Genomic DNA, 8,273 nt, shown 5'->3' on the forward strand with positions numbered 1-8,273 from the left:
TACACCGAATTTAAATATTCTAACTTTTTAGCATTTTCAAGTAAATTAGTTAACTGGTCGTGAAGTGAACTTTTGCAAAGGTGAACAACTTGTGTTTCGCGCGGTCATATGACCTTAGCAGTTGCGAGCGCCGTAAAACCTTATACTATACATACATAAATATTTTAACGTTTTAAGATCAAATGACCCGTACCCAGCCGTACAGTGAACTGCGAATAAAACTAACTTGTGTTTCACGCGCTCATATGACATTATGCAGTTGCGAGCGCCGTAAAACCCCATATTAAACTAAACTAGAGAGTAAATATTGAAGGATATTATGCTCGTTCCAGGGTCCCAAAATGGCCGATAGAAACGGAGTCACATGGAATCGAAGTTGCTTTGTGAAATGACAACATGGGTTATGCTCGAAAATGAAAACTTTGAAGGCTCCCAAAGAAAAAACAGCTGCAGATATCATTATTCCTGATGTAGCACCACAAATAATGTAGATATAGTAATAAAAATGTAGAAGGTAATTATTTCATTGTTGAAGTTGATGGCAGAAAAAGTACGAACTTGACGTGTCACGTTTTGCATTCTAAAAATACATCAATTTCAGAACTAAAAATATATTTGTAAGATTTCTTCTCATGGCCTGACTGCTATTTCTCTGCTCCCATAGCTGAAACATCATATTAAGCACAATATATACAAATTTCAAAGCTGTAGCAGCATTTTTATTGGAATAGGAAAGGATTTTGTAAAGGTATATATGATAAAACCCTCACCTATTGGCAAAGGCTCATATATGGAATTTATTGAACTGTAGACTCCACTGAAGATCCCAGTGCTCAGGAGCAAGGAAAATGTGGGATCTAAGACGAAAGGGTTCTTAGTCGACACACTGAAGGAAGAATCCACAGTGACCCATGCTCAGAGTGGGATCTTACAGGCGACTTTTGTGAAGTAAAATATAATCGGGATCATATACGGTGGGATCTTAAGCAGAGACTACTTCATATTTTTGTACAAATTTAAGTTGGGAAATTTTAGCGCACTGAAGGGTAGAGTTGTAGCTATATGGTGACAGAATTTCATACTGGTTTTTAACTTTCTTTCAGTGAAAAAATTGCAGAGGAAAGACTGCGGTATGCTGCATACAACTGTGTGTCTATTGACACTGATGAGTGAGTTGGGTTTTTTTCTTGGAAATAACTAAAATGAGATACATGTCAAATTGTTTATGAATATTTTTGATATTTTGAAAGATTATCATCTTAACATTACCACATCCCAAAGTGACTTATGCCCCATATATAAGGGCTTTGAAGTTTTCAAATGAAGGACGTCTTGAAATCAGTGTTTTGAAACGAATGATTAAAAGTGTCATGTGTAGGAAATTACAGGAGACACAGGACAAATCAGTGTCACCTGGTACCTAGTTAGCACCTAGAACGCCACTGCACGGAGTCTATCAATCGCACCAAGAGCAGTGTTGTGCAGAGTTTCAGTCGCCAAACATGCAACACTCATGTTATGCATTTTTCTGAGATCTAGGAAGAATGTCAGTTCAGGAGTTGACTGAAAGCAAGGTCATTAAGCCAAAATGCAGTTCTTTGAGTTTTTGAATATTTGAAGTTGACCCTGAAATAGTGCGTGTGTGTAAATTTTTTAAGCAAATATGACGACATGGAGGGTGCAATGGAGTTGAAACTTGTACACATCCCAGGAAACTTTGAAAATACTTTTGAATTCTGCCCATGAAGTGATGTGGATCAAAGAAAGACACGTTGAAAGTTCATTTTTATGTCTATCGTAATATTTTATTTTATAAGTCACGAGAGGAGTTGATAACTTTTTAATTCATTAATTTGATGAAGTAGATGGGTAACAAATGAAAACCTGAAAGTCACAACTATTGGAGAAATAAATAACTTTCCCATACTGTACAGCAGTGGAAACTGGCTCATTAAAAGCAGCATTCATTTCCTAGTGTAGTTGCAGTTTTTCCAGATCATTTTGTAAAGACTTTAATTAATTTTTTTTTTTAACATAGGCTGTGTATAATTAATTATTTTTTTTAACATAGGCTGTGTATAATATTTTTTTAGGATGATCTCCCCTTTTGTGTATTTTCCGCAGTCTCCTCTTAAAGTTAATTTTTTTCTCTTTTAACCGAGGAATTTATTCAATCAATTGCCTATCTAGTTCTAGTTTTATAAGACTAATTGGTTTACTGATATAAAAATTAATGATGCAGACAAAGATTGATAGATTACATACCGAAGAAATGTTAGATTAAATACCAGTTTTGACAGTTTTGTTCGCCATTGCTGAAACTATTAGATTTATTTATGTAATGAGGACTGCTTTGAACATGCAACTTTTGGCTGATTGTAGAACATGTTAATTCCATCATATTTTATTGATTGTTGTATTCTCAGAACCTTGTTCTATGCTCCCCAGATGAAGACATGGTGATGTGAATTAGATCAGCTTGCCTGGATGACTGTTTTGAGCTGAACATGTCCATTTTGTCATTTTGTAATGTTGCCACTTGCCTTTTTTTTACCCTTCGGCTTAATGTTTAGCACTGAAGGTGTTCATCGCTTGTGTTGCATTGTCAGTTAGAGATTGTCGATGATATTGGAAGAGTAGCTCCCTCTTGAGTCCTGTTCACAACCTTTCTATGAAATATGACTTTTTTTGTGAAGGATGCTCACTTTTTATTTGATTACTCACTGTTTTTATTTGATAAATGTGAATTTATTTGGTCCTTACTGACCTAAATAAATCCAAACTGGAATTTGTCAATTTACGTTTGGTACCTCTACTCATCAATGGATTGAATACCGGTACCCCTTTCACCTTATTTTGTACCATCTACTTTGCATCACAAACTGTTATCTTCAGTTCCTGACACAAGTATATAAATGTGATAATGCCTTACTCCTAGTGTTAAATCAGCGGAGCACCGCGGAACAGCGACTCTATTTTTAAAAACAGGAAAAAAATTTGTCCAGGGAACAGCGACTGCCCTAAGCGAATAGCTTGTCATGGTGGTATTGATCGATATATCGATACACCAGCGGCACGCCAAAAAGATTTTTCCACATTTAAAAACTATGTCTAATCGTAAAAATAATATCACATTCGGAACCAGCGTGTCCAAATTAACAAAGTTACTAGCGGGTAACTGTTTTTCTTACTGGGTTTAGAAGATCACAAAAAGAAGTATTTTATCTAGCATCTGCATTTGTTGTGGCCGCGATTTTTGGCATTTTTTGGTCCGCGAATCACGACCGCGATTTTTACATTTTTCAAAAAAGACAAAACAACAAAGCTACTTCATAACATATTAGACATGTATTTTGATAAGTTTTAAGATGTCCATGTATTTGTGTATCTATTCATGCGGAGAATATAATAAGTACATATACATACTATTTTTATATTGCTGTCTTTTATTTTTCCCTCTTGTTGGTGTGTTAATTTTTCTACAAATTGTTCCGATGATTTGTTTTTCTTTTTTTTGTGTGTGTGTTTATACAGCGTATTGTCATTTAATTTAATTCTGTTCTTACCCTTTTAAAAATATAAATGTGTTATGTTAGAGCGTGTCTCCACCAAAACCGAATACTGACACTGGCACGCCCAAATTGTGTGTGATTCCATAATTGACATGTAATATCCTCTAGGCCTAGCTACTTTTTCTTGAATTTAAACACGTTTAGGGTTAAAACAGCCAATCTTCGGATAGGTGGACACGCGCCCTTATTTTTTCATATTTGTGGTTATTTATGCGTGCTGTTCTAATTTTGATTTCATTGTACTGGGAAATCTTTATTTTTCACGTTTTTACCCTATGGGTGACTACAAATGATATTCTGGATGCTTAAAACAGAACACAAGAAATTACGGTGCTTTAGATTGTTACCTCTATCAACATATTGCTATATTACGTCGTCACAGAGAGTTGAAAGCTTGAAAATTAAAGGCAACTTTTTGGGCAACTTTTGCCACTTTTTGTGGCAACTTTTAGACCAAAAAATGGCTACAAACGCAAATGGTAGTTTTATCTACCAAGATTGCATCTTGTAGTATTTTCCTATCATAAAGAGGACAGACAACAGTCACTTTTAACTGATCTTATAATAGACCCCCCCTCAGTGTGAAGTGACAAATGGGAGGCTATGACGCAAAATTCCTTTGAAGTTTCCCAGCACAGGATTAAATTTTGCGCACAGAATTTTCAAAATAATCATTGCAGCTAAAAATTGATTTCATTTTCGAAATCGGCGTATCAAAATAAGCAAAGTGGCTCACGTGGAACCTGATTTGATGTTATATTTTAAAACTTGAGCAAACTTTGTTTTTCAATTGTCTATTTTCAATCTAAAGTTATGTATCAAGGTCACCCAGTGCGTTGTAAGTGCATTTGACGTCAAAGCTGCTAGAACTACACACTGCACACTAGATATCTACAGTGGAAACCATATATAACAGGGATCCGGTAATAACAGGGATTTTTTAAATCCCAGATTTTTCCTACTCTTTGTCTCTATTAAAAGTTATCGGCAATAACAGGGCCTCATCGCAGCCCAACCAGTTATAGAAGGGACAAAGGCTCGTTACAATGTGTAAAAAGTAGAGAGAGAGAGAGAGAGTAACGCAGTGATGGAGCAAGCCCACGCAAACCATGCCACTGCAAGCACACGCAGCGTGTGACGCGAGAGAGGGCTGCGGTGTGCTGCAGACCTCGATCTAGCCCGAAACCTAGCAACACGCACGCATAATGTGTCTACTGTCACCAACGATGTCAAGCGCAAGAGAAAATGCCTTTCAATTGACAAAAAATAAGAAATTATCCTGGCTGTTGACGACAAAAAGCAAGGTCCACTGGCAGAGATTTGTCGTCAGTTCGACATTCCACAAGGGTCGGTTCACACCATTATCAAGGATAGAGAGAAGATAGTGGCAGCATACTCCAATGCAAAGTTCGCTCTGGTTCGAAAGAAGATGAGACTACCCGATGCAGATGTTGTGGACCAAGCTCTTCGGATGTGGTTTAAGGAGGCAAGGAGAAAGTTGGTGCCAAAACCCCTGTTCGTGGGTATTTGTGGCAAAGGAAACTACCCATGAATAAGTACAGTTGGCTTAGTCCACAAATGCTTACTTTCCTTGCATTTCTGATTTAACAGGGATCGGATATAACAGGACATTTTCTCTACTCCCACCATCCCTGTTATATCAGGTTTCCACTGTACTATCTACTCCGGCACACAGTGGCTGTACAGTGTACAGTTTGGTGACTTGGTCAAAAGACACTGTGATTCTCTTTATTGAGATGTAGAGGCCTACAGATCCCTCGAATGTCTGTGGACGATTAAGTCTAGAGACTACAATAACAAATTATTAAGAGAGGGCGTAGGGAGAGTTTGTGTCTTTAAAATTTTGCAGCTAAAAACTTCGTGGGTCTCTTTTTTTTACATTTGTTTAAGTAACAACAAACAGAATGCAGGCAAATTGTTGCAAAGAGTCTTCTGGCGCAAGAAGAAGGAATTTCCCCCAATTTAAAGGGAATTAGACACTATAAATTGGAATGTGTAAACAGAATATGGAGTTTGATAAATCTGACCGTTCTACTATACTAAAAATATAATACGATTTATCGCTGAGAGTAACCTAACCTTTACATATTAACCCTTTTCACAGCAACCTATTTATATCCCTTTGACCGACAACTGGGTGTAACACACCCGCACGTGTATTATACAGAAACTTGATAATTTAATCACCCAAATAATCGGGTTAAAGCCTTGCACTACCCACTCATACAGCATACCAATTTAAAGTTAAATAAATTCTGCATCATCTGACACAATAATATTTTATCTATGTTAAGAGATGCTCAAGATAAGAATATGGTCACTCAAAATTGATATAAAAAAATCAGGCTTGGCAAAATTGTGCAAAATCACAGAAATGTTGTCTTCGCTTGTGTATTGGGGACCATCAATATTGATAGAATGGACATATATTGCATATCCAATGAATGGAAAATTTGTTTCTCTGCAATAAACAATATTTAATGTTGATAGTTTCAATTTCAAACAAAATAGAAAACAGAGCAATCACAAATACCCCCAAAACTTGGACTTAACATTAAATGTGCTCATTGTTATTTTGCGTAGGAGCTATTGGTTTTGTGTAGTGCACCACCCCATGGGGCATCGACTCTGCTAAATTTTGGACAATCAGTCATTTCATCCCAGATGTCACAGACGGTTGCAAACAAAGGGTCTGAATTGAGAACAACGTCAATTTTCTTCCACTGCTATTTCATGGGATTTCACATACCTGTACGATTCCTATTGGGCTATTTACTGGTGACCACTCCAACGTTGATCCACCAAGAGAGCTTAAAGTGCGCAGCTTGAACATGGGACCTCCGAGAATTTTTGCCCTTTTGAGAAAGCCAAATGTTCGGTCACTCAGGGATGTGTGGCTGAAAGACAGTAGTAAGAAGGAGCAAGGAGAAGCAATACTTGTAGAAATAGTCAGGAACACTGGTCGCGGAAGGGCCGGGCTAGATCAAGAAAGTGGAGCTAAAAGCAGACGACAGAATATCATGTCTAGAGAAAAGGAAAGGAGGTGAAAAGAGAACATTTTAGGCAAAAAATGTTGTTTCCATCGCTGTCAGGTTTCGAACTTGGAACCTATTGAATGTGAAATGAGAGCCCCGTATACATGTTTGGTTCTGATTGTTTTGTTTTTTAATGATCTTCCAGGGATCTTTTTTAAACCGATACACGATACACACGTATATATATATAATACATGTAGGCTACATGATATTGTATAAATCTATGTTATATGACAGGATCCCAAGTAGAAATTCATGTGCCAGTGTGTTTATTTGTTTGGTTGTTTTTGTTTCTGTTTCTGTTTTCCTTTTTCTCTCTCCATTTCTACACTACTGATACACACACGTCGGCCTACATGTATGCTTCATAAAAAGACTCCCATCATAAATGTGTGCGTGTTAGACTAGTTTATTCGTTTGTTTGTTTGGTATTTTTGTTTTCATCTTATTTTTGCTTTAATGATACACACACATACATCTATGCTTCATAAATTAATGACTCCCATTAAAATTTGTGTGCGTGTTTGTTTGTTTATTTGTTTGGTGATTTTTTCCATTGTATTTGTACTTAATTGATACACACTTGTATATATATTTAATAGAATAATGCTCATTATAAATTTATGAGATTACCTGTGTGTGTATTTGTGTGCATGTGTGTTTAGGTGTAATTGTATGTATGTTTGTATATATATGTGTGTGTGTGTGTGATCATGTGAGTAAGAGTATGATGGTGTAGGAGTATGATAAACCAATCATGGAGAAACGGAAAACAACGACGAAACGGAGAATTGCCATCGCAGCGTCTAAACTGAAAATGATGCAGTAATCCAATTATCACTGCTTCCCTTCCCAATTTTGAAACATGTCGCAGTCAAATTCACCCATAGACGTAAACTTCATAAATTAAATTATGTAAAAAGACATTCATAATCACCAATGAACAGTACGCTTAACAAGACTAACATTCAAAACGGTTTCATTGCCACGGAAATAGCCTGTTAACCCCTATCGGACCACTCCATAAGCAGTTGCAAGCTTTGAGTAAGTAAGCTTACAGTGAGGCTGGAAGAGTCTACCAAAAGAGTTGAAGGGAACATGTAAACAGCACTCAAAGCTGTTTCATTGCCGCATATACGCTGTTCACCCCTTTTGGGTCACAGTTATAAGCAGTCACAAGCACTGATTATGTAAGCTAACTATTACACCGGTCGAGTCTACCCAAGGAGCTTAAAACAAATCCTGGGAAGGGCGGAGTCTGTCACTCCTCCAAATCCCCCACTAGACCGCCGTCTAATCCAGGACGACAACATACTAGAAAACACTCTGCGTCCCCCGCAAGGAGTAGTCAGAGTGTTTCTTCGAAGCCGGGGCCTTTGAGTTTGAGCTCCAAATCAAAAAGTTAAAAATCATAATGGCGGTCCTGCAATGGAATCCGACCTTCCATTGCAGAATTGCAACATTTACAGGTTTCAAGAAACAAAATTCGCCCCGGCTTCAACCATAGACTTAAGAGGATTTACTGCGTACCATCACATTCACATGGAGAGCCAGATTACTTCCGGTGGTACCACTCACCATCTACACCGACAACCACACACTCCACAGACAAGTAGGCCTACATCTTAAGACGACCCTCCAGGCT

General features: G+C 37.4%; 1 non-coding gene across 1 annotated transcript in view; it reads left to right on the forward strand.

Moving 5' to 3' along the window:
* Positions 1 to 3,127, forward strand: part of LOC101854665 — a 6,895-nt gene extending 3,768 nt beyond the window's left edge. The window contains exons 2-3 of the transcript XR_004859040.1: positions 1,104 to 1,169; positions 2,449 to 3,127. This is a non-coding gene — a transcript (uncharacterized LOC101854665). The remainder of the gene's footprint in view (positions 1 to 1,103; positions 1,170 to 2,448) is intronic.
* Positions 3,128 to 8,273: the final 5,146 nt, after the last annotated feature.

The sequence above is a fragment of the Aplysia californica genome, unplaced genomic scaffold (genome assembly GCF_000002075.1).
Source record: "Aplysia californica isolate F4 #8 unplaced genomic scaffold, AplCal3.0 scaffold00562, whole genome shotgun sequence".
Lineage (NCBI taxonomy): Eukaryota > Metazoa > Mollusca > Gastropoda > Aplysiida > Aplysiidae > Aplysia > Aplysia californica.